Below are 27,783 nucleotides of genomic sequence, written 5' to 3'. Positions count from 1 at the left end.
ACCCCGCTTATTTCCGCCGTGAAGCAGTAATGCGTTTCGGTTCGAAGGGTGCGGTAGCCGTTGTAACTATACCTGAGATCTTAGAACTTATATCTCGAGGTGGGTGGCGCATTTACGTTGTAGATGTCTATGGGCTCCAGTAACCACTTAACACCAGGTGGGCTGTGAGCTCGTCCATCCATCTAAGCAAGAAAAAAAAAATAAAAAAAAAAAAAAAATCGTCGCTAAGCTTGTCGTACCAAGCACATTATTAGTAAAGGTTTAGACTATCAAAGGATTTTTCATTGATACCTCTGTACCTATCATCCATGTATAGCTTAGGCTTTTTTTTATATTGGGCTCCTTAATAGCAGATTATAAGTATTAAACTCTGAATAATATGAAGAAAATGAATTAATTACTTGCAAATAGGTGATGGTCGATCGTAGATGGAATTCTAAGGTTTCAGTTTGGTTCGATACTCAAACATCTAGAACTCCAGCATAGAAATCAGTCTCAATGATGAAACATACGTAAAACTACACAAATGGTTTTCATCAATTTTAATATAATTTCCTGAGTATATATCAGTATTTTAATCAGTGCCGAGATAAATTGATAGGAATTGAATTACTATCTTTTTAGAAAAAAGGGAAAAACAAGAAAATTTGCTACTTTTAAGTAATAATTGTATTAAATTGAGTTAACACGAAACCATAAAATTGTTAGTTTATAGAATAAGAACGAAATAGTATATCAAACTAAAACTTCGTTCACATCTGTCTCTTGAAAATCGTATTTAATGCTTAGTACAGCTACCAACCACTAATTGATAGGTTACAACTCCGCACTGCTTTTGTCTCGTAGTTTTGTTTCAACTGTCTAACACAGCCGAAAATCCAGCTTAGGGCCGTATAATTTAGGACGCTTATCTGGGGACTTCAATAATACCGAAAGAACTGGGAGTTTCATCTGCACATTGACATAACAGAAACAATGCTTAGAGTAACTAAAGAAAAACCTCGAAACGAATTTACAGCGAATAATTGTAAATAGACATACTTTAACAAAAACCGACTTCAAATAGAAAAAAAAAAGATATTCCAAAACAAATTAATATACACTAAAAACAATAATCATCGAAATCGGTCGGCGTGATATTGAGTTATTGAGTTATTCATCTAGTTGTCGCGCACGTACTTAATGCAAATTTAAGACTTATATGAAAAATTTAAGACTTCCATGAGAAAACCACATAAGTCTTAAATTTGCCATTATAAGAACCATTATCAGAACTGGACTAAATTGAAATGGAACCACACGGGAAGTGTCACCTTTCTAATGAAAAAAGAATCATCAAAATCGATTCATCCAGTCAAAAGTTATGAGGTAACAAACATAAAAAAAAAACAGACAGTCGAATTGAGAACCTTCTCCTTTTTTGAAGTCGGTTAATAAAAGTAAATCGTTCAATGTATACACACTATACACGGCAAGCCGTTCTGCGTAAGCCGTTGATTTTCACGGAAATATGTATTTTTTTTTATTGCCCTCAACGTGTTTATATTAGGTGTAATAAAAGCTTTAGCAAACATTCGAGCAGGCACGTGTGGTTACACTAGTTCAGTGATTCTCAACCACTGTTCCGCGGCACTTTTGTGTGCCGCCAAATTTCAAAAGTGTGCCGCCAAATTTTGCGAACATATATAATAATGTTAATATTATTAAATTATATCATTTTAAAAGAAAAATATTTTAAACATGAATATATATTTAAATCCACAAAAAAAAATTATAGTATATTTTAGTTTATTTCGTATATTAAAATTTTTTGATAAACTATATATGCAGTGTGTTGTAGTAAGTAAATAAATTTTATCTTTTTTTTTGTGTGCCGCCAAATTTTGAAATCGTTAAATGTGTGCCGCAACAAAAAAAGGTTGAGAATCACTGCACTAGTTGATTAGGAACGTCGGTAAACACGCAGCCAGCCCGATTCTGTTTACTTTTAATTTCGTTTTGTTTAAACGGATATCAATCATGTTTGTTGTTATCGTTTCTTTCACTGATTTCTTAAGTACTAAGTTGATCGAGAGCTCAATTTGAATTCTAATTAGAGAGTTTAAGATTAGTTGAAATTCAAAATATCTAAGTGCAGTATTGTAATTTTCTTGAAAGTCTTAAACAAAATGCTTACGATTTACTTTCATTTCTGTTTGATACATTTTACAATGTGCGACAAACCTACTAGGATGTCAACTGTTAGTTTTCGACAAATAACATCTTAGACCAGTGTCGATAATTTTTAAAACTAAAAAAAATAATAGTAGTATAAAACCCATTACAAAAGGAGGGGAATATTATAAAAATGAAAGGAAAAATAATTTACGGGCGATCTGAGGTCGGGAAGGGGTTGGGGGGGGGGGGGGGGGTCGGGGTAGGTTTAGGGTAAAAAACGGTTTTTCTCGATTTCCGGCAAAAGTAAAAGTCCTATGGAAAAAGTCAAACGGCAAAGTTGTAGGTAACAAAAAGATCTAACACTTTTGTATTTACTATTTTTTCACATAACCTCAAAATTTAAGTGAAAAATTAAAAAAACCAAGTTTTTGGTTTTTCATTTTTATCTTTTTCAAAAAAAAAACTTTTTTCACGAAATTTGCTGAAAACTTACCTTTTTATGTCCCAAATACGCTGTAATTTATTTGATTAGAAATAGTTATTTTTTCACCTTATTTTGAATTAATATCAAAAAAGGACCCTAATTTTCAATCGAAAATTCACCCGTCAAAATATCAGCTTTTTTCAAAAAATTTGAATGTTTTCTGTTCGTTGAAATTTCTTTTTTCCGATGGTGAAAAAAAATATATATGTTACTATAGTAAATCTTCTCAGAAAATGCAAAAAATCGAAAAAAAACTCGAATTCGAATATATTTTTTAATTATTATATACAATTTTTTATTTTAAAATTTACACTTTAATTACTCGAAAAACATAAGATTACATATTACATTGATAGAAAAAATTGCAAATCAAAATATAATACTATAATTAACAAACAAATAAGTTAATAAAATTCATATTTAATAAGACATCTACAATATTTGGAGAAAGTTGTCGAATCTTCTTTAAATTATATGCGTAGATGCCTATTTATAACTATTTTTAGATAGCTTATATACCTGAGTGACCTACGAAAAATTTTAGCACATCAAAAGGTATTTGAAATATATGAAATATACATGAAAGTCAGCCAAAAGTTAGTTATATATATATATATATACCCTGGTCTATCTATGCAGAATCAATGTTAAAACAGCTATCAGAGGTAATTTTAGTTAAAACAATATTTTCGGTACAAGAAGATTAGCAATCGACTGAATTTCTTGGAATCTATAGATTATGAACCGGGTGTGAAAGAATCAAACATAATTTTGAATTTCTACTTTATTTTTTGGTAATAAAGAGTTCCACAAAAATAGACTGGACGATCATGGCTCAGACGTCTAAAGGATTTTTTTTTAATCTCCATTTATAGCTTTACAGACGTTGCTTTTGTATTAAGTCCATTCACATCGGTTCAATTCAAAACGAAGCAGGGCGTGAAAAGCCGTCATCCGAGCAGCAAAGCAGGAACGATGACAATCCCATTCTAAAATACACTCCATTCAAAAGAAATCCTCATCGGGAAAAAGCCCGCTACGTCTTGAAAGAAAAGAACTGCATTAATTTTTAACAACAATACTTTTTTTACCTACAAACATCTTAATTAAAGATCTTAATTAATTTTAAAAATTAAAGAATAAAAAAAGTTTGTGGTAATGATTCTTCATATTACATAATATCTTCGCTTTCACCTATTTATATTATAATACGTAGCGTAATAAATGCTAAAATAGAGAAACCGTACTGCCTCTAAAAATGAAGCTTCGCCGGTCGCGATGTAAAAAATACAAAACCCAACGTCTATTTGTGAATCTAAAATCGATTTACTGACTACACCATATAGTTTGTACAACCTAATGCAGCAGACGTACTAAAATGACTAGACAATTATTTACAAGGTTTGTGAAAACGGAAAAAAAATAACGATTTGTCACTATTGTTGTTCCCGTGACAGTCATTAGGCGCAAAATTGTTGTCGTGTTCAGAGTTCGGCTGATAAGAAACTTTTATGCAAAGAAGCGAAGGAGGCTTTGAATTTATTTTTAGTATGAATCATTAAGGTGCGGGGTTGGCATTCGCTTCGTTTGATTTGGACCATATTAGTTAATTTTAACAAAATATTTGAACCTTTTTTAATGCTAAATCCTTGTTAGACCATCACCGGAATAATTCATGTTCAATTAAAAAAGTACTATTTGAAGATTTAATTGTGAACCAAATTTTTCCACGGGTTCGACGAGGACGGTGACCGGTGCTTGAGGTTTGAGGTAAGTCAACATTTGTTAAGTACGTATTTCATTTTAAAAATTGGTACCTGCCGACCGGGATTCGAACACGTTGCATCGCTAGATACGAATGCACCGGACGTCTTATGCTCTAGGCCACGACGACTTCCAGAACGTTTCGTGCAGCAATAGATATAACATTCTGCCCGTGGATATTTCATTATTTTCTTTATCGCATAGACAGATTAGTAAACGAACTCACAGCCCACCTGATTATTGGTGGTTATGCAAGACATCAGTGCAAATACCACTGCTCAACTTTAGTCAGGCGACCAGTAAAGATATTAAATTAATAAGGTAGTTAAAATATAACAATATATATTTGCCTGATACCCTGAAAGCTATAAGGCACTGCAGGAATAAGAAGATAAAATGTTTTATATTGTTCCGTAAACTAAAATTCTACACATATAACGGTTGACTCGGTGCAAATATAAAGATACCTAAATAGCTTCAAATATACGACGTGAGTCAATTTATTGTTATTTTTTTTACCACAAGCATTCCAATACTCAAGAGCAATAAAACCCGCAAAAGGGGACGGCCCATTTTAGGCCCAAAGCGGACAATAGATTAGAGAAAAAATACTTAGTGCATTAATTTTGTCATAAATAAATATGCATTTACTTTCTTGCAAATAAGCGCCACTACAGTTTACAATAAGTAGTTTAAAAAAAGTAACTCTGTTGAAAAAAACAATATTTTTATTTTTGCGGGAAAAATATTGCCAGCATCAAAACCTTTTACGTATTAAGTAAACATTTTAAGTATATAAAAAAACATATAAATAAATCATTTTAAGTATTATCATTAATTAATCGGTTTTAATCGATTTTAAGCACATAAAATAACATCAAAGACATACCCATTGGACTTTAACTTGTTACTATACTTGAAACCTTAGAACTTATATGTCAAGGTGGGTGGCGCATTTACGTTGTATATGTTTGTGGGCTCCAGTAACCACTTAACACCAGGGTGGCTGTGAGATCGTCCACCCATCTAAGCAATAAAAAAAAACAAAACCAAAAACATAAAAAATAAACAATAATGTGTACTCGTAAAAAAAAGATTAAGAAATAAATCAATTATCCGTTATTTAAAAAAATGATCGATATATGAATTTCATGTAATTATTTTTCTTTATACTGACAACACTGATTTTAATCTGACTGACTGACACTTCGCTTGCTGCTTGTGCTTGCGTTCAAAATGGATGTGTTTTGATTTTTCTTCGATTTATTTTGCTTTTATCTATAACGTTTCATACTACGACTGAAAAACATTGTGTGAATTGTGGTTTTAACCTGACCGAGATTTAAAACCGTCTATATGCTCTCCTGTGCTATTTTTAGATGATTTACTAATTGTGTATGAAGATGAAGAAAATATAGATATTTAAAGAAGTATGTGTTTTTTATACCCTAATAACTACAATTGGATAAAAATACATTAGGAACATCTTAAACATTAAAAAAAGAAAAGTTCTTGAGGTATTTATATAGAAAATTAACCTCAAAACGAGTTTTTTATTTTTATTATATTTTTTATAATAGTGGCGTCAATTTCAATATATTTTTTAGATATCTAATACATTTAAGAATTTGAATCAGTCCATTTTTATAGTAATATTTGATGTCCACCTTGGGCCTAGCACACTATGGAGAGTGGGCATTCCCCAAATTTGTATCACGTAATTATGACACAATTTTTTTTTCACGGTGGACTTACGCTGTTTATTGTGATACGGGCTCCGATAACCACTTAACACCAGGTGGGCCGTGATCACGTTCACCGGTCTAAGCAACGAAAAAAGTGTTACAATGTTTGACAAGTAAAATATAAAATCAAAATACATTATCTAGAATCTTCATAGGCACAATAATATCAATAGAAACAAGATAAAATTTACACATTCAACCAATGTGTCGGGGATGACATTTGGAGCCTCATATTTAGCGTCCCGTGTCAAGCACAATTGTGATGTTAGATCCCGATAAGTCATACGGACCGATCTCTGTCGCCCTAAACGGAAAACCTTTTCAGTTCAATACAAGCTGCTTTTAATATGGGTTGGCTGGGCTGGTTCTATATTGTTCACCGCTATCTTGAATACAACTTAGTTTTCATTGCGAATGTATTTGTTGATAAAATAATAGTTGGGCTGTTTGGTGTTCCCGATAAAATGAATGTATTGATTCCCATTTAAAAAAAAACACGTGTGGCACTGCCGCGGTAAAGCTATTGCATAGCATTTTTTATCAACTTATGCAATTATAATTAGACAATAATAATTTAATATTAAAACAATAATAAAATAAGACCACGCTATATTTATAAACATTCACAAAAGCAAAACATTAACTGTCCCTTCCACACTCACAAGCTAGATCGCGCGAGAGAGAGATGGGCAGACTTTTCATGATGCGCATGCAGTGCGACGTCACGCCGTGCGCTTATTCACAAACACTACACACTAAGCGCAACGAGTGAATGTGTTGCACGCGAGCTACATGGTAGGGGGAGTGTTAGGTTTTATTTTCGTTACGGAATTTCTTTATTCGGTCGCCGTGCTCAAAGCCCGCGATAAAAGCTAGGCAATAGCTTAACAACAATCGAAAACTGTTTATTTAGAAATGCCAGAAATCGAAAAAATACACTTCTTTTGATGAAAACGTGAAAATTGCTCGTAATTGCACAAAACACATATGACCCGAATTCAAATGAAACACGACAAGCCGATAGCATCGTATTTTCAGTAAAGTACGAACATTTACAGCGCAACGCTCCAAGAAAGGCAATTACCCTTTCAAGATTTTAGTTTAAAATACTTAGAATTAATGAAAGCAAAGTGGTTTTTCGCATAAAACTTACAAGTCGGATATTAGCAGTAAAGCAAACGTCAAGTAGTGCACGCGAAGTGCCCTCTAAAACACATGAATGCGGTTATTTAATCGCCATGTTTTCTTATTGGGTTCAAAACAGAAATATATAGTAGATATTATTTTTTTAAATTACTTTTGAGCTAACTCCTTTTATTAAAGGTTAATACTAGACTATAGCTATACGCAACAAGATTTCTAATCGCGGACGCTCATTCCATGCAACATAATATACTACTAAGTCTGTGTGTCTTAAGTTTAATACAAAATTATTTCAAGTGATTTTACTAATTGTTTTAAAATTTGTTGTGAATATGAGATATCTTGTATTTATCCGCCATAGTCTTCCACCACTGTAACTCATGTTAAGTCAGGCTCTATAAAGTGGCGCCGCGTGTCTGGTTGTAGTGTTGACAGCGGGAACCCCCCTACTCTGACCGGGTTCTGACCCCGGACGGAGATCGGACGTCGGGTGTAAGAGTGCAGGGGAGTCGTTTAGTGGGTGGGCCCTAAAATCCTTGGGCCCGCGATGTGCTCTCAACACCTGCAGATCGTTGAGTCTCACATACCCCGCGCGCCCCCTAGGCGCGGGGACCTCTTAGGAGGTTCGGCTCCCGGCCCGAAAAAAAAAAAAAAGGCTCTATAAAGTGGCAATCACATGAAAATATTTTGAATCAGACAGACCCAGCGCAAGCTAATTTGTGTGGAATCCTGAAAAGAAATCACATAGAAGATAACAGGAGAAGTAGGAGTTTAGGTTCCGACTTATTTACAATTACAATGAGTTAGCTAGAAACTAAAAAGAGATGAGTTCGAGCGAAGTTAAACTACCATGTACCATAGATCGTTCATTAATACAGGACGTAAGTTTAATTTGTCATTCTGGTGTTCTTTCATCTCATTATGGTTCCAAGCCGGTTTCGCCCATGGACTTTAGCAATGCCTGGGGCAGGGCCAACCCGCTGCCTACCGTTAAGTACTCACCACAAGTCTCGTTTGAAGAAGGAAACTAAATATTATATTTCATTTCATTTCATTTCACCAGCATTAGTGACGTTATGTTGAAACATTTAAGGTCATCCCACTCTTAGCTTCAACAAAATTATTTATTTCTAAGGATAATTCATACAAATAAAATCAATTCATTCAATTGAGCATTCTAATTTATACGACTACACTTTTGTATAAATCTCAATACTTTATACGAATAGCAATTTTGTTTTATTTCGTTTAATATGATACACTAGCGACCCGCCTTCGCTTCGCTTCGGAAATATCAAATTTTATTATTGATAGTTGAGTCCCGCGATGTTACCCGCGGTTATTATCCTAACGCAGGTGACGCCGCGGGGCGAAGCTAGTCTAAAAAGTTACTCTAAGTTACTCCTTATATCATCAGCTACCTGTCAGTGAAATTCCCGTCAAAATCGGTCCAGCCGTTCCAGAGATTCGCCGGAACTAACAGACAGACAGACAGACAAAAATTGTAAAAAAAATTATTTTGGTGTATTTACCGTATATAATATATTCATATGCGGTTATTTCAATATTACAAACAGACACTCCAATTTTATTTATAATATGTATATGACGGCGTTAACGATATTTATGTTATATAGCACATGCAATAGGAGTGACTCACACAAGCCAGGCGCGCCGGCCGTGTCGTTCCACTCGTAAACAACAGCTGCAACAGAAGTGACTCATAAGCCAGCTGCGCCGGCTAGTATAAAAAGGCGGAACGTGCCTTGAAATGAACATTCGTTGGACTGCGCTTGCCTAGTGCACTTACTATATCCTTGTTACGTTGTGTGATTCAGTGACTGTTGTACGTACTGGTTAAAGTTGGACAAGTGTTAAAGTGAATTGTTAAGATAACATATTGTTGATTAAATCAGGAATCAAAAAGGTGACATCGTTTTACTTGGTGTTCAACAAGATAATGTCTACCCTCAAGCTTACATCAGAAGTTGGATCAGGACTCTACTCTCACTGGCGTGACGTGTTTGAACATGTTCGAAGTACAGCAAAAAAAACATGATGCAGATCAGAATACTAGTAGTGGTACGCCACAAGAGCGTGAATGCAGCATACGTAAGTCGTGTAATAACGTCTCTGTTACCTCGATGGAAGATCTGAGCCACGAAGAAATCGTCACATCTTACGTTCTGGCTCATGTTGCCCAGTTTGACTGTCGACTTCACCACATGGCATTTACTAACGGAAATACAACACGTAACAAGCTATTGCAAGAAATTAAGGCAAGTGCAAATCTCAAGTGAAACTTCGATCGCAATAATGGATCTGTCATGACGAGTGAGTAGTTCCGACACGAATCGTTTTTAAGCCAATGACTACTGCTAGAGTTAGTTACATGGCACTAGTACAGTAAACCAGAACATGAGACTGTGAATTGTCGCTGAAATTTTAGAATCTACTCGATTCAATACCAATAACACTACACGTTCGATGACTTCGGGCTCCAGCAAGCAAGCAAACAAGAAAGCAAGCAAGTTTCCGTGGGGAAGAAAAATTGACACATCTGAAGTCGTCGTGACCTGTAAGATAAGACGTCCGGTGCGTTCGTGTCTGGCGATGCGGCGGTGTTCGGGTTCCGCTGGCGGATGCAGGTTTTTCCGGTGAAGTGCGTGCTTGTGCGTGCTTGACAAGTGTACGCGGTTGGCTTCCTCAGTGTGGGAGTAACATCGTGTAAGAGAGGTGGAACCCGTAAAATTGTTGTTTGCGTGGTGGCTGGTAAGATTTGTTGCGGTAAGAAGTTTGCATGGTGGTAAAATGTCTTGTGAGTCTGCACAGGTAGCCGGAGGTGAGACTTCCGCGGTCGCGGCCCACCCAGTCCCTCGACGGTACGGAGGCCGGCCGACGGGTCCGCCAAACGACGAGATCACGCCTCCAGCACGGACTGCCGATATTGGAGCCCCCGCGCTCCGACTGCACTTGCGCTAGGGCGCGCCGCCTCGTAGGAGACTGTGAGGTATCATTGAATAACTCTGACTGCGATCGCGCGCTGCCGGTGTCGCAGCGCGGCGACGTTCTCGTGGGTAAGGATGTGGCACCAGACGGGTGCTCCGTATAGTGCCATCGACCGCACGGGTATCATCACCCTGCCTATTTCTGCCGTGAAGCAGTGGTGTATTTCGGTTTGAAGGGTGGGACAGCGGTTGTAACTATACTGAGACCTTAGAACTTCTATCTCAAGGTGTGTGGTGCGTTTACGCTGTGGATGTCTATGGGTTCCAGTAACCACTTAACACAAGGTGGGCTGTGAGCTCGTCCACACATTAATACGAAGAGCATAATCAAACGAAATTAGATACGAAGTTTAAAGGGCCGTTTAAAGTAGTTGAAGTATTGGATGGTGTCGATTTAATTTTGACTCTCACACATTCGCTTAAGGCTCGAGCTGCTACTTGCCTCACAAAAATACAGCCTGCAAAACCTGAACAACCTCCTCATCCATGGGCCTCGCCTGCAAGTCGGCTGTTACGTGTGCGGTGATGCGAGCCATGTAGCTTCTGGGTGTTCCATGCGCTACAAGAAGAAAAACGACACTGCTCCAGGTGCTGTGGCAGGTTCAACCAGAGACGTCAACGTGTGTTCCAGAGCTTCAGTGTGTTACAGATAAGTGGTTTTGGCTTCCCCTTTATGTTCCATTCAGGGTCAGAATGTAGTCTTATAAAACAAAGTCATAGTAATTTATTCAATGGTAAGCGGTTTCATGAACAAGTCACTCTTTGATCTGAAAGTAACTTAGTCCAATCATGATGGCAAGAGCACTTAGGGGATATTCAACTCGCCCTTAATAGTGCAGGTTGTCTAGTAACAGGGTTTACTCCAATAGAATAGATGTTTGCCGTTCAGGGTAGTTCACTTGAAATATCTTAAAGTTTCAACAGAGTGATAATCCCTCTAGATTAGATCTTGATTTAGCACGGTCGAAGACCGGCGAAAACATAAAAAAAAGGGCACAAACAAAAGCTTGGCTTAGTCGAGGCAAAGCTAAAGTCAAACTCTTTTCCGCTGGGGATTTTGTTTTCGTAAGTTGACCGAAAATGTAAAGGTCCCTTCAACATTACTGCAGTTTTGGAAAACGATAGGTATAAATTGAGACATGTAAATAGTTCTAATAGAGTGTACAAATTTCCCCATGAAAACTTACGTGAAACACCTCGAGGCCCGTCAGGCCTACTAGAAATTTCTGAAAATTATAGTGACGATGACGTGACGGCGTACACAGATGGGTTAATTAATCTTGTTCATGAAACTGATCTTAATGATGACGACTCTATCACTGACAATAGAAGCGACATTTTTGTCCGCAAATAGCGATACAGCAAACATAGTCTGTGGGTAGTGATACAATGTCTGTAAGCTCAGGCACCTCAGTTGCAGGTGTAGGTAATGTAGAAAACGATGATCGGCCTCGCACTATTTCTGAAGAAATTCCGTATAAATGTTCTGGTTTAAGAAATGTTTTAACAAACGCTACCGTACACGCAGATTAGAATTGTATGTGGCTAGAGAGATGTTAATCCGGACTAGCAAAAAAAAAAAAAAGAGAAAAAAAAAAAAAAAAAGAAAGTGTGAAGTCATTGAAGGGTCTGTCCGGTCCAATGGCTTGGCTATAGGGATTTTCATCCAGATTAGCCACAACAATTAGCTACAGGGATTGCGATTCGGTCTAGCATTATCCGGTCCAGTTCGAAAAAAGTTAAAAGGGACATACTTACATACCTGAAGAGTTTCAAATGAACTGGCCCAGGTATGTAAGCAGTCTGAAGGTTATTTATAGCCAGTATAGGATTTTCTGAAGAATTATGCGAACCGAACCGTACTAGATTGTTAATATCATAGACCACGTTTTATGTTGTATCCGTTAATGTCAGGATGAACGAACACGTTTGTTGTTCACAGACATACCATAAGAATGCGCGCACGAGGACGAGCGCACGTCAGTATGGCCGTGACGGCGTTAACGATATTTATGTTATATAGCACGTGCAATAGGAGTGACTCACACAAACCAGGTGCGCCGGCCGTGTCGTTCCACTCGTAAACAACAGCTGCAACAGAGGTGACTCATAAGCCAGCTGCGCCGGCTAGTATAAAAAGGCGGAACGTGCCTTGAAATGAACAGCCCACTGAGTTTCTCGCCGGATCTTCTCAGTGGGTCGCGTTTCCGATCCGGTGGTAGATTCCGCGAAGCACTGCTCTTGCTAGGGTCAGTGTTAGCAACTCTCCGGTTGAGCCCCGCGAGCTCACCTACTAACGTTAGGGCGAAGCTTAAATAGCCTCTCAAGGCTATCAGCATAGGTAGGAAAAAAAAAAAAAATAAAATGAAATGAACATTCGTTGGACTGCGCTTGCCTGGTGCACTTACTATATCCTTGTTACGTTGTGTGATTCAGTGACTGTTGTACGTACTGGTTAAAGTTGGACAAGTGTTAAAGTGAATTGTTAAGATAACATATTGTTGATTAAATCAGGAATCAAAAAGGTGACATCGTTTTACTTGGTGTTCAACAAGATAATGTCTACCCTCAAGCTTACATATAGATAGAAGACCATAACAAACACAATTTGCTGAAACTAAACCGAAGCTTACTCCCTCGATTACTTTAGCAATGCAGATAAACCCTGAAGGATATATGAGACGACGGTATCTAAATATATTCAACAAGTTCCATGTTTTGTTCAAAACTTCCGCACTAAAGTTCGTTTGTCAACAAATTAGAGAATATTTGAAACTTGTAAACAAGCATGAGGCATGTGGTCGCATAACACAAGTTGCCCCGCGTATTCGTGCCACGAATGTTTGCTTTCTACGCGGCGATCCAGTGCAGTGGTATAATACTCGGCAAACTTCTTGAGCATTAGTTGACGTAGTGGGGGTAAGTTTGCGCATCGTACAATTACGTACAAAAATGTTATTAAGTTATTAAAAACAACATAATATGTATTTATTTATATATTTATTAGTACATGAACAAAAAATACAGGTTAATAATTGTAGTAATTTAATCTAGGGGTAAAATAGATATTCCTTCCATTAGGTCAAAACTAGAGCTGGTGCCAGGTCTTGGATCAGCTGAAGCTGAGCTGGTATTTGTAATTGTTTTTTCGCTATCATAATCATGACCATCATCATCATCACTACTTTCTTCATCCGTGTCGCAATCATCGTCAGCAAAAATTACAAACTCATCAGTGACTAAATCTACCACATGATCACTTTTTACATACTCCGCCTCAATCTCTTTTATCTTTTGACATAATCTACCCCATTCCGGAGCACCCATCGCCGCGACCTTTTCCTTCACTAGCTCTATTACTTTGCCAGTGCTCCAGTTGACATTTTTGCTACTGACATACCCTTTAATAGCTGCCCAAGCCATTTCAATTGGGTTGAGGTCTGGATGGTATGGAGGTAAGCGAAGCACTGAATGGTTGTGGTTTGATAAAATTTTATCAATGCTGTATGTTTTGTGTTGTCCCTTATGTGCTTTAATCAAGCTAAAAAGCTGGGGTTTCAACATGTTTTCATCGTATGGAATTTCTTTTTCTTGTAACCATTTCTTCATTTAGACTTTTTTGGCATTGGCAGTTGGGGCGGGGTCAGACTGTTTATTGTGATATGATGCATTGTCGACTACTACAACGGAATTTGGTGGCAGATTTGGTAGCAACTGACAACGCAGCCATTTTTCGTAGTTCAAATAGTTCATGTTATCGTGGTAGTCACCAGATTTTGTGCCAGCTTTAAACAAAAGAAGGGCATTGGGAACAAATCCATCTTCGGAGCCAGCATGCACTATTACTGCACGCTGTCCTTTCGAAATAACCCCCAGTTGATCCATCTGACCACGACATACCACTTGCATGTGATAAGTCGACATAGGACTCATCGGTGTACACTATCGGTCTTCCTTCTTGCCTATATTTAATTATTTTTTGGAGATATTCGATCCTTAGTAGTCGAATATTACTTTTTTCAATTAATAGCTTCCGATTATTTTCTGTTCTTTTCCATCTGAAGCCTAGCTCTTTCATAATTCGTCGTAAACTTCGTTCCGAGCCATTAAAATTTATATCTTCTTTCAATTTTTTACGAAGTCTTTCGACGGTAGGAAGTTCGCTGTTTGTTATGTGATAATTATGAATACATCTTTTTATTGCAGATTGGTCGAAACTATCAATTCCAGTAACTTTGTTCTTCCCTGATCTTTTTTTACCTGGAGTACGAAACACGGCGAGCAAGTTAGAGCCCTTCGCTTCATTAATAATACGCCTAACAGTACTGACTGATGTTTTTGTTGCCTCTGAAGTCTCTTTTACCGTTTCCATATCATTATTTCCCTGCTTTTTAAGAAAGCAATATACGTCGTACACCATTTTTCTAGCTTGTCTTTTTAATACTACACCAGTTTGACGTGGCATAGTATATTTTTTATAAAAAACCAAGAAACACTCAACAAATAGCAATAACAACAAAATCAACAAACAATAATAATTATAACAAATAACTTCAACGATTAATATTAATAGACTTTTCACTGTACGCAAGCGTACTTTTGGGAGCAAGCGGAACGAAGGCGCGGTGCGGGACGAAAGGTTCGACTGATCTACCAGATTCTACCAATAACGCGCTCGATACGATTTCCCCTGCCGTCGCGCCTCACCCTCACCACCAAAGTGATCTAAAATTCGGTTCTGCGCAGTCAAGGTCATTTGCTCACGAAGTTTGCCGGTTACTATACCATGAATACATGATAGTACAATACAATGCCATTTCTTTGGTACTAGCTAGTATAGTTTACTATCTAGTATTGTTTTCAAAGATAACTACGATCGCGAACTATATGAGTATTTGTTATGTTCAGTTTTGTAAATTATTCGATACACAAATCGAATATAGGTAATACTTTTTACAGAAAAACATATACTTACCTATATATATTTTTTTTATTTCTAAGGTAGGACGACGGCCCAACTGGTGTTAAGTAGTTATCGGGGCCCATAAAAAGTAAATGCCGCCACCTACCTTGAGGTAATAGTTCTAAGGCCTCAGTTTTTAAACTACAATGGTACAGTATGTAGTACGAATGACGTAGTAATTCCTAAGAAATTTTAAAGACAGACATAAACTTGAAGTGCTGTTCGAATCACGTCGGGGTCACCAATAAAGTGACTGGATACTATGCCTTCAGCCAATTACACTTTATTGTTTTGTATAATATTGAAAACAATCCTGATGTGAAACAATGGCGAGGTATTTATTAATTGTATCGCTCAGATCAATTTTACAAAGCACACTGAATGAAAATAATCACAGCACGCACTTATATACAAAAACGAATTGACAATAATACTGTTTTTTTTTTTATTGCTGAGATGGGTGGACGAGCTCACAGTCCACCTGGTGTTAAGTAGTTACTGGAGCCCATAGACATCTGCAACGTAAATGCGGGCATCCACCTTGAGATATGAGTTCCTCAATATAGTTACAACGGCTGCCCAACCCTTCAAACCGAAACGCATTACTGTACTGCTTCACCAACAGTAATTACACAAATTATAAATTTAGCGGTATAAACGTCAGATGATATGACGTAGGCCTCATATAATGCGGAGCTGCGTTTAGTCGTATGCGAGTACTTGCGTACTAGCTACAAACTCATAATTACGAGTATATTCATTTTTGATTCATTCTATATTATCTATATAAATATAAATGAATTGCTGTTCGTTTGTCTCGCTAAAACTCGAGAACGGCTGGACCGATTTGGCTAATTTTGGTCTTGAATTATTCGTGGAAGTCCAGAGAAGGTTTAAAAGGTGAGAAAATATAAAAAAAGCTCGGAATTATATAAAGACAAACAATTTTGTTTTTCCTTTGATGTGTCCCCTTGATGTGTCTTTTATTTATCGATTGAGGCACTACGAATTCTGCCGGGTCAGCTAGTATTCATATATTATTATAGAATTATATAATTTTATTATGTAAACGGCCCGCTCCGGCTCCGCTCGGGTCTTTAACAAAAATTTCAACGATATTTGACGTTGTTTTATTCTTTAAATAAAACAACACTTATTGCAGCATAACTACAATAGTTAGACATATGCTGTCGCGACACTTTTTGTAATTAATAATGAGTTCTACAAAGTCGTAGACATTATTTTATTCTATCATCAATAGTTCGCAGGACACGCGATGTAAAGAATATTTTAGGTATTTTTTTTACACCTTGGCTTACATTATTGGAGTTTTAGTAAAGATACCAAATTTTTTTTCAAAAGAGATTATAGCCTATGTCCCTCGGGGATACTGTAGCTCCTAAACAGTGGACGAATTTTTCAAATCGCTTCAGTAGTTTCGGAGCCTATTCAAAACAAACAAATCTTTCCTCTTTATAATATTAGTATAGATTATTCTGAAAACCTAAAAAGGCTCACAACATGAACCGGCTTTTACAAATCTACGAAATTTCAAATTATATTTTTCCTCCATGCATGTGTGTATAAGCACATTCGCATTTGACATTATGTCCAGATTTGTGTCTAAAACTGTATAAGCAATCAAGTAGACGAGAATCCTTCCAATTACATTTTAGATTAGGATTCGCATCGTGTACTCGTTAAGGAAATTCGATGTTAACTCCGCGAGTTTCTCGGCCTCACTTCAAATCGACACGTGTCTGCGTGATAAATTTTATTACTCTCGTACAAAGAGGAAACCCGTTTGGTTGATTTCATAGAAAGATAACTATTTGACTTCAAGGAGAATATCTAAAAACTTGTCATATATTTTTTTTCAGTACTATGCTTTATACAACATGATAAATGAAAACAGAAAAATTTATAAATTTTACATCAACATTGTACAAAAATTATGACTCACACAAATCATGTACAAAAATGATGATAGTTGAATTCAAGACTACTATTCTATAATACCTACAATATTTCCTTATAAATATTAGGATATTTTATATGCACTAACAAACTTTTTTGTGCTTTCATGGTTGGACAAAGCTTACAGTCCACCTAATTGAGTGTTTCCAAGTATCAATTTTACATGACAACAGCTGCCCCACCATTCATATCGAAAAGTATTACTGCTTCGCGGCAGAAAAATTGGGGCGGTACCTACCCGTACTAATACGTGTAAATATTAGCTGTACTCATATTTTTCCTGTAAAATAACTACGGATACCAAATAAACAAGTTGTAACATCTATGTTCGGAGCTTTATATTATTATTAACTTTATTACTTTTATTATTAAATAACTTTGTACTTTTTATTAATAAAAAAAAACGAACAAATATTAAGAAAAAAGCTTTTTTTTTAATAAATATATAAGTATATAAAGCAATCAACCTTCAATCCAACAAACTTGAAATCGAGACCAACTCGAGAGCGGACTGAAATACGTTGATAAAATCTACTTTCAGACGTCATAATCTTATTGGTATCGTCTATTTCGACCAAGTTCGTTATCGGAAACTTGTCAAGTTGGCGTGACAAGCACGGAAATGTCAACAAAGCAAAACATCTGTGGTGAGATGTTGGTGTAAGGTACCACATTTAGCGGAAACAAAAAATAAATACAAATTGAAAACGCATTCTAATCGTGACGTAGCTCGCTAGTACAGCTTATACGGGACCGCATAGAATTGCATTGCCCACTAAATAAACAGATATGAGATTTACAGTTATTTTGCGGTAAAAATAAGTAATACAGTACATAATACAGTTTAATACATACTTTAAGTTCCTTATATCAAAACAATTGGTATTTTTGTTAGACCCACTCCACCCTTACAACAATACGTTCGCTCAATGACTAATGAACTGATTAAACGGATGTATGTTTGATTTGATTAACACACAAACATTTAGTAGTCGTCGTGGCCTAAAGGATAAGACGTCCGGTGCATTCGTGTGTAGCGATGCACCGGTGTTCGAATCCCGCAGGCGGGTACCAATTTTTCTAATGAAATACGTACTCAACAAATGTTCACAATTGACTTCCACGGTGAAGGAATAACATCGTGTAATAAAAACCAAACCCGCAAAATTATAATTTGCGTAATCACTGGTGGTAGGACCTCTTGGGAGTCCGCACGAGTAGGTACCACTACCCCGCCTATTTCCGCCGTGAAGCAGTAATGCGTTTCGGTTCGAAGGGTGGGGTAACCGTTGTAACTATACTGAGACCTTAGAACTTATATCTCGAGGTGGGTGGCGCGTTTACGTTGTAGATGTCTATGGGCTCCATTAACCACTTAACACCAGGTGGGCTGTGAGCTCGTCCACCCATCTAAGCAATAAAAAAAAACAAAAAAAACTTGCTCGATATTAAATGTTAACCGAAAACCGAGTTTCATTCCTAACCCTTCTGCAGGTGGAAGTCATAATTGCTTAGATTTAAACGTAAGGTCAATGGAACTGAGACCCGTATATTTTCGGAGGTCAACCAGCAATTTCGAGGATTACACAAAGTGCTTAAATTAAAAGGAAAAACGGAGGTAGCGTTTCGAATTTTATGCGAATTTAATTCGACATAAGTTGGATTTGTATCTATGTTTAGAAGGTTAGTTGTGTTGGCTCACAGTGAACCTGGTGTTAAGTGATTTCTGGACCCATAGACATCTTCAACATAAATGCGCCACCCACCTTGAGATATAAGTTCTAAGGTCTCAGTATAGTTACAACGGCTGCCCCACCCTTCAAGCCGAAACGCATTACTGCTTCACGGCAGAAATAGGCAGGGCAGTGGTACCTACCCGCGCGGACTCACAAGAGCTCCTACCACCAACCAGTATGGCTATTTAATGTTGATATGTATTCACGCATTCCGGTTCAAAGGATAGCTTATGTTAGACAAAAATAATACTTAATATTGAGGGGTGAAAAGTTATTTGGAAAGCAACATTTTTTGCACCTTTACAGAAGAGTCATTCCAAATATAAATTTGAAAAAAAGTTCATTATAAAAAACTTCTTTAGCTATTTGAACGAAGTAAGCTTAATCGACGTTCAATTAAAAACATCGAACTGTTGATGTTAATACCAAATGAAACGCACTTTTAATTACAAAACAAACCTTTCTTCCCTCGATATGTTCTTTCTATTACCCCTTGTCGGTAGAAATCACTGTTAGCAAAAAGGCCTTTATACTTATATGCTAAAGAGCTCTCATTACGTTGACAGAGAGTTCATTTTACTGCAATAAGTAAATAGTAATCGTCAAAAATTCATCCAATCGGTTTCCACTATTATTATGTATGTATACTGGTGGTAGGACTTCTTGTGAGGCCGCACGGGTAGGTATCACCACCCTGCCTATTTATACCGTGAAGCAGTAATGCGTTTCGGTTTTGAGAGTGAGGCAGCCGCTGTACTGCATACTTGAGACCTTAGAACTTAAATCTCAAGGTGGGTGGCGCATTTACGTTGTAGATGTCTATGGGCTCCAGTAACCACTTAACACCAGGTGGGCTGTGAGCTCGTCCACCCATCTAAGCAATAAATATTTATATATATGAAATTCATGGAATGAGATTCTGTCTAAACATCACCTGATATGCGGGTCAACGGCTTCACACGTTTCGCATGGGTTCACTTTCACGCACACATTCAGATCAGTTCAATGAGATTTTGACTTCATATTTTGTGAGCTTTACATGACTGGTTCTCTAAACATGAAACATTTTACTTAGATCTGCCAATGAGAGTAATGTTTTTCATTAACTTGTCACTGATCAGCCCAGTCTTCGATTATTCCAGATTTTAAGCAACGTACTTAATATGCCCAAATTAATTTGACCGCTACGTTTAATTTGAACTAGACGATGACCGATTTTTTTTTGATAACGGCATCTTGTTGTGTCTTTAAAGCGGTTAGTTGCCCTCAATTAAGAAAAATAGTATTATTATTCGCCAATAGATGTCGGAAAGAGTTGATTATTGAAAACACGAATAAAACAACATTTTCTGAAAATAAATCGTAGCTAGATCGATTTATCGCCCCCGAAATCCCCTGTATACTAAATTTTATGAAAATCGTTGGAGCCGTTTCCGAGATTCAGATTATATATATATTAATATACAAGAATTGCTCGTTTAAAGGTATAAGATAAGATAAGTGAATCGGAACTGAACGAATACAGTTACTTTTGATCACATAGAAAAAATTCTATTATTCTCATTCATGCAAATAGGTATTCGCTTGAAAAAGTTAATATTTTTCGTGTTTATAATTTCGAATTCATAATTTTTACCTTTGAAATAAAATACGGTTGTAGTAAATACAATAAGGGATTGAACAAGTAACAATATCCAAACGAGAACGTTTGATGTTCTTGTTCAACTAGTGACCTTTAAGAAAATTTGTTGCAGATCACTAGGTCCACTGGACAAAGGGAAAAGCTATCTCAAGAATGAAATTTCAGATGATAATTAGGGATGATACGTATGTATATATTATTATATTCCATAATAATATATCCTAGTAGGTACTATTTCTACTAGGGATTTAATTACAATGAAAAATGATAATATGGAGTGAAATGAAATGAAATGATGATATAAGTGAGTATTTGAAACGTTGGAATTAATGAACACAAGATTTAATCGTAAAAGTGGTTTTAATAATTTCACCAGCTCCCGGAAACCGGTTTTTTCCTACCTATGCTGATAGCTTTGAGAGGCTATTTCAGCTTCTCCTTGACGTGTTGGTGAGCTCACGGGCCTCAAACCGCAGTAAGTATTGCTGACACTGGCCCTAGCAAGAGCAGTGCTTCGCAGAATCTACCCCCGGAGGAGAAACGCGACTCACTGAGAAGATCCGGCGCGAAAGTCAGTGTGCTGTGTCTATGGCTGATGTACTCGTCGAGCCCTTCGTTGCAAGCGACGCGTTCGGCGAGGACGGTGACTGGTACTCGAGGTACCTAAAGCACTATTAGTGGATCGGGAGGATCCGTTATGACGTGCTTAGGGCGACGTCGACTGTTTTCCATTCGGTCCTCAGGACCGGAAACCGAAGAAAATACTCTGTCGTTGTATTTTAAGTATGCATATAATGTGTGTGTGTGTGTGTGCGTGTGTACGTGTGTACATGTGCGTGTGTATTCATTTGCTTAAATCTGATGGACATGTGCTAGTTTCATTAAATGTTTAAAACCTATAATTCTATTCAATAAAATTTAAGCCTAATCTTTTATTTTTAATATTACACACGCAAACATTATTGTTTGCTCATCTACAAAAGTATTTTAATTGAACACAGTCCGCATTTAGTTTTCGTTAAACACAATAACGTTTTCTTCGTCAAATTTGTTGTAAACAACGCTTAGAGTTACAATAGAAGCGATAAAGCCGAACGGCCGGTAATATTTTATTAAGATAACAAAGGTACGCTGTTCCCTTATCGCAAAAACACCTCCTGTAACTATAACAGAACGCTTTCCTTTTTCGTGTATGCCTTTGAAGTAAAGAAAAGAGGGGACATTGTTTTTAAAGCATTGTTCCTTTGGCATTCTTTGTAACGACTAAAATCAAATTCCGATAAAATTAATCACGAGAAGCCTGCTCCTTACCAAGGACAATTAAGCCTATAATGAAGGCGTTAATGTGTATTCAGATGTGTTTATAATTTTTATAGTGATATTGTGAAGTAATTCTTGGAACGAGGAACAGTTGGCGCAATAATAATCTGGTGTTCTTTACTGCTCAGAACAAAATATTGTCCACCGGAGTTGAAAAAAAAACCCACTGTATTTGGGTATACTTAATAAGCTATAACGTAGATGATTCAGAAGCTCTCAGGCTACCATTTAAGCATACTTCTGGAGTACAAATGCTATCCAATCGTTTTCGTGTCGTCGTCAGCTGCAGTATCGTGGCTTCTTCTTTCTTTCAGTTGATATTCATATCTTTAAGCCTGGATCTTGAGCCCCGACAATTTATGGACAGTAAGCTTATTGTTGTCAATCATTAAGTTCTTCCCAAAGCGTTATGCTTAACTTCTAGTGCTGTTGGGCGCAGATCTTACCCATCAAATGCTAATAAGCCATTTCATATGATTAGATCTCAATCTAATGCACTGGTACATGTTGCCCACCACACCTAACTTGATCTGGTCAGTTCACCTTGTGACTGACCTCCCATTTCATTCTTTCCACACTACTTTGGACTTAAAACAACTTTATGAGGTACTCTTTTAATTTGAGAAGTGGTTAAAATCAAAAGAATTCGCGTACTTGGGTTGACATCCAATGTTTGATGCCGAGTCTTTTCAGAACTGAGACATTGATTCAGATCTCTGACCACGTATCCATAACATTCTTCTCCAGCACCATATTTCTATAACGTCTCTCTTTTTTTTTCAATTGCTCGTATAGTTTTTGCATCACACATAATTTGGTCATTCCTTACGCCATATGAGATGAAATCATACGCCATATGATTTCGTCTTAAGCTTCAGTATTAATAGATTAGATAAGATACTTTAAACCTTTCGGAACACGAATAATGTGTTTTCAACATTAGTGGAGTACGAATTTCGTGAACAACAATAACAGTATTTGAAAAACCCACCCTCGAACTAAAACAGAGTGACAACGCGTTTATTGCATTCTCACAAATGTTACAGAAACACTGTTGTCCCGGGAATTCTCAGCTACTCGATCATTAGAATTTTATTTATTTCTTTTTTGAATTTTTTCTTGGGCGGAAGAAATGTATTCTGATAATTGGAAACATTTTCGGACGTGAATACCTATAACAATAGACTAATAATGATTTTATTACTTGTAAGCTACGGTTTCCGAGTGCTATGATTTATCCTTCTTCAAACAAGATTTAAAAATGATGATCGTGGATAGTAGCAGTCCCTAGTATTAACAGCTCAAAACATTAGGACTTATTTTGGCTTTCGGAAATAAAAAGTAATAAATCGTTCATTTCCAATTATTCTCATCTGAATTGTCAAAAATGAAAACGTTCATCACATTGGACACATTCATTGGATTTAAGTTTATCTACCAATTATCGATGGCCAGATAAATTCGTTTATATCGAGGTTTCAGAGTATCGTGAATGTAACAAGAATGATAATTAAAATGTTGTTCAATTTTGAATGTTCGGAACAATGATGTGGTACTGGCAGGAGATGACAATACAGTTAAATAATATTAAAAAAAAACATGTGTGCAATTCACACGTGGTAGAAGTGAAACCTTCCAAAATTAAAATACAATTATCCTAAACGTCTTAAGTATATGTAAAATTTTGTCATTAGTAAATAATTGTAAGGTAGCGCCCTCTGTGAATTGATATTTTAATTTCACGTATAATCCTAAATTAAAATTCACTACAAGAGCTTTCATACACACGTTAGTATTAAAAAATCTCACAGATGGCGCTGTATTAAATAGTAAGTATATTTCTGTCTCATTCTTTGCTGGTGTCTCTTACCTGTCGTTTTTTCCGTTGCATCCGGTTTGAAATCACAACGATTCTAAAGAAGTTTTCACTTCAAAAATGTTTGAATTTTTGTTTAATCTTAATCGGTATTTTGTTAATGATTTGAATTCATCGTGGCTTAAAGGACAAGACACCCGGTGCATTCTTATAGTGACGTAACTGTACCAGTGTTCGAATCCTGCAGGCAAGTGAAAAATGTTTCTTATAAAATACGTACTAGCAAATATTCGCGAATAACTTCCACGTTGAAGAAATCACATCGTGTAGGTAATAAAAATCAAACCCGCAAAATTATAATATGCGTAAGTACTGGTGGCGAGACATCTTGCGAGCCCGCACGGGTAGTTTCCACCATCCAGCCTATTTCAGCCGTGAATCAGTAATATGTTTCACTTTAAAGGGTAGCGTGACCGTTGTACTATAAAACTGAGACTTAAAACTGCGAACTTACAAATAAAAGTAACCAAGTAATTAAATCACAGAAATTTTTAATAATTCAAGAAGTTAATCAAAGTACAAGCCTAAAAATATTAAATTATGAACACCATAGCAAAATACAAACATGCAAATTGAATTTGAGTACTTAATAGAGAGAATTAGATCATATATAATTTAAGTAGATCTTATAAAATATAATTACTAAATTAAGTTGAACATATGTACGTTAGTGGTTATGACGTCAATTAAAAATGGATTGTCCTGATTTTGTATTGGCTCCTCTAAACAAAGTTGCTAACAGATGGAATACCAACCGAAATTGCGTTTTTTTAGGAGTCCTTCTTCGCATTGAACGCGCAAACTTATGTCTTCAACGGGTTAAATTGTACCAAGTTCAATTTACCTAACTCGGAGACCCGCCCCAGAGAGCTGTCCACTTCAGACACAAGTTTTGATCGTCTCTCTTGCACCATACTCCGAGAGAAATTCTGATGGCTAATATATCGCACTTCACTCGTGCTGTCATCCGCATAGCAATGCATGCCATCAATAGATAGCATGTCATTGATATATGGATGAAAAGTGTGAGGGAGAGCACCGAGCCTTGTGGAACGTCAGCGTTAATAGTCGTGGTATCGGAACAGCAACCGTCTAGAACGACCGTGATGCTCCGCCCATCCAAAAAGCTAGCGATCCACTTGCAGAGTCCCTCAGGGATTCCGTAAGATGGTAGCTTCGTCAGGAGTGTCCTATGTCAGGCCCTGCTGTTGAAGGTCTTTGCGATATCAAGGCTTACAACGAGTGCCTCGGCCTTGCTCTCCAAGGCTTCATCCCACCTGTGTGTAAGTTATACAAGAAGATCGCCAGCTGACCGACCGTGGCGAAAACCATGCTATATTTCCCAATACAGCACCAAAAATGAAATTAAATAGATTAACATATCTACATTTCCAAATTGAAATCAGCTCACGAAAATATACGTGTATTATGAAGTCGTCGTGGCTTAAAAGATAAGACGTCCGGTGCATTCGTGTTGAAGCGATGCACCGGTGTTCGAATCCCACAGGCGGGTACCAATTTTTCTAATGAAATACGTACTCAACAAATGTTCACGACTGACTTCCACGGTGAAGGAATAACATCGTGTAATAAAAATCAAACCCCCAAAAATATAATTTGCGTAATTACTGGTGGTAGGACCTCTTGTGAGTCCGCGCGGGTAGGTACCACCACCCTGCCTATTTCTGCCGTGACGCAGTAATGCGTTTCGGTTTGAAGAGTGGGGTAGTCGTTGTAACTATACTGAGACCTTAGAACTTATATCTCAAGGTGTGTGGCGCATTTACGTTGTAGATGTCTATGGGCTCCAGTCACCACTTAACACCGGGTGGGCTGTGAGCTCATCCACTCATCTAAGCAATAAAAAAAAATTACACAATTAATTGAAATTAAATTACCATAAAAAACCTTCACTCTACAAATTAAATAAACAATAAAACAGACGCTTAACTGGGTCTGCAGCTCTGTTTAAATAACTTAAATTTGGTGCCCAGATCCTAAACTTAGTTCAGTTAAGGGGTTGGAGTAATCCAATGTCAGGTCAGCGTATCCCAGGGGCATTATTTACGAGGCTTTAGGCGTTTGCTTCCTCGAGTTAAGGATCAAGGTATAAACGTTTAAGTCCCAACGACAAAACAGCACGTAAGGGACAAAAATAACCTTCGATAAATTATTTTTATATGAGATTTTTTTCCCTTGTTTTTACAAACCTGCATCATAAAGCTCACATTGTATGTCTATATAAATAAAAAAAATTGTTTCTAATAGTATTATATATTTATCCTCTACGTATTTCTAAGAACTTATCCAAATTATCATGAGACTTGTGTTAGGAAACTTTCCAGGTTGAGCCCCGTGAGCTCGCCTAAACCTTGCTGAAGCTCTAGCATAGACCCTCGAGATTACAAGCAAATGGCAGGCCAAAAAAATATGACTTAGTTCAGTTGTTATTGGGACTCTTTTCGTTCCGCTCCTATCGTTAGCGGAAGGTTCCTATCATTATGCCGCCAAATTTCAATCGATGATGTGCGGATACTTTCAAGAAATCTATATTTTTCGTACAATTATCGATAATCGCAGCGGTGCATCACTAAAGTAGTTGTAGATACAACTTAAATGCCTCTGAACATCGGGCGATCAGTTCCGCAGAATATGATTCAGAACATTGACCATTATAATGAATTTATTTAAAGCTATAAAGTACGCGATATATTTTTAAAGATCAAAAAAATAATAGTGTCGCCTCGTTAATCTTTCTGAACTAATTTCATTAAGAGTGCATTAAGTGATTACCGCAGCTCACCACGGGTGAGGTTGAGGCCTCGATTATATTATTACACTTTTCGTTTTAATATCTATGATGAAATATTAAATTTACCGTTAACATTCTTCTGAAGTCATTTTTGTTCATTAAATAATAATGTGTCCGAAAAACAACATTTGACGGTAGTTAGTAAAACATTCAAATTTTTACGAAATATTATGATTAAATATTAAAATTACCGTTAACATTCTTCTGAAGTCATTTTTATTCATTAAATAATAATTGTGTCCGAAAAACAAAATTTGACGGTAGTTAGTAAAACATTCAAATTTTTACGAAATATTATGATTAAATATTAAAATTACTGTTAACATTCTTCTGAAGTCATTTTTATTCATTAAATAATAATGTGTCCGAAAAACAACATTTGACGGTAGTTAGTAAAACATTCAAATTTTTACGAAATATTATGATTAAATATTAAAATTACCGTTAACATTCTTCTGAAGTCATTTTTATTCATTAAATAATAATTGTGTCCGAAAAACAAAATTTGACGGTAGTTAGTAAAACATTCAAATTTTTACGAAATATTACGATTAAATATTAACATTACCGTTAACATTCTTCTGAAGTTATTAAATAATAATGTGTCCGAAAAACAAAATTTGACGGTAGTTAGTAAAACATTCAAATTTTTACGATATATTGATTAAATATTAAAATTACCGTTAACATTCTTCTGAAGTCATTTTTATTCATTAAATAATAATGTGTCCGAAAAACAAAATTTGACGGTAGTTAGTAAAACATTCAAATTTTTACGAAATATTACGATTAAATATTAACATTACCGTTAACATTCTTCTGAAGTCATTTTTATTCATTAAATAATAATTGTGTCCGAAAAACAAAATTTGACGGTAGTTAGTAAAACATTCAAATTTTGACGAATAACACCTTAGTCGTCCGTGAATAACCACGACAACTGTAAAGTAGTCGAAACGTGGAAAATAATAGTTTTAGGAATCAGAAGTGATAGTATAGATAATGAAGATATATTCAGTGAATAAATTTTAATAGTGAAATATGAATCTTATATCTTTAAACGAGCAATTCTTGTATATAAATATGTATATACATATAATCTGAATCTTGGAAACGACCCCAACGATTTTCATAAAATTTAGTATACAAGGAATTT

At 36.4% G+C, this 27,783-nt stretch overlaps 1 protein-coding gene across 1 annotated transcript in view; it reads right to left on the bottom strand.

The window, feature by feature from the left end:
- The window catches only part of Lrpl (low density lipoprotein receptor-related protein-like protein), a 166,119-nt gene that overhangs the window by 120,358 nt on the left and 17,978 nt on the right, over window positions 1-27,783 (bottom strand).

The sequence above is a fragment of the Bombyx mori genome, chromosome 10 (genome assembly GCF_030269925.1).
Source record: "Bombyx mori chromosome 10, ASM3026992v2".
NCBI lineage: Eukaryota > Metazoa > Arthropoda > Insecta > Lepidoptera > Bombycidae > Bombyx > Bombyx mori.
This window is presented reverse-complemented; position numbering and strand designations above follow the sequence as displayed.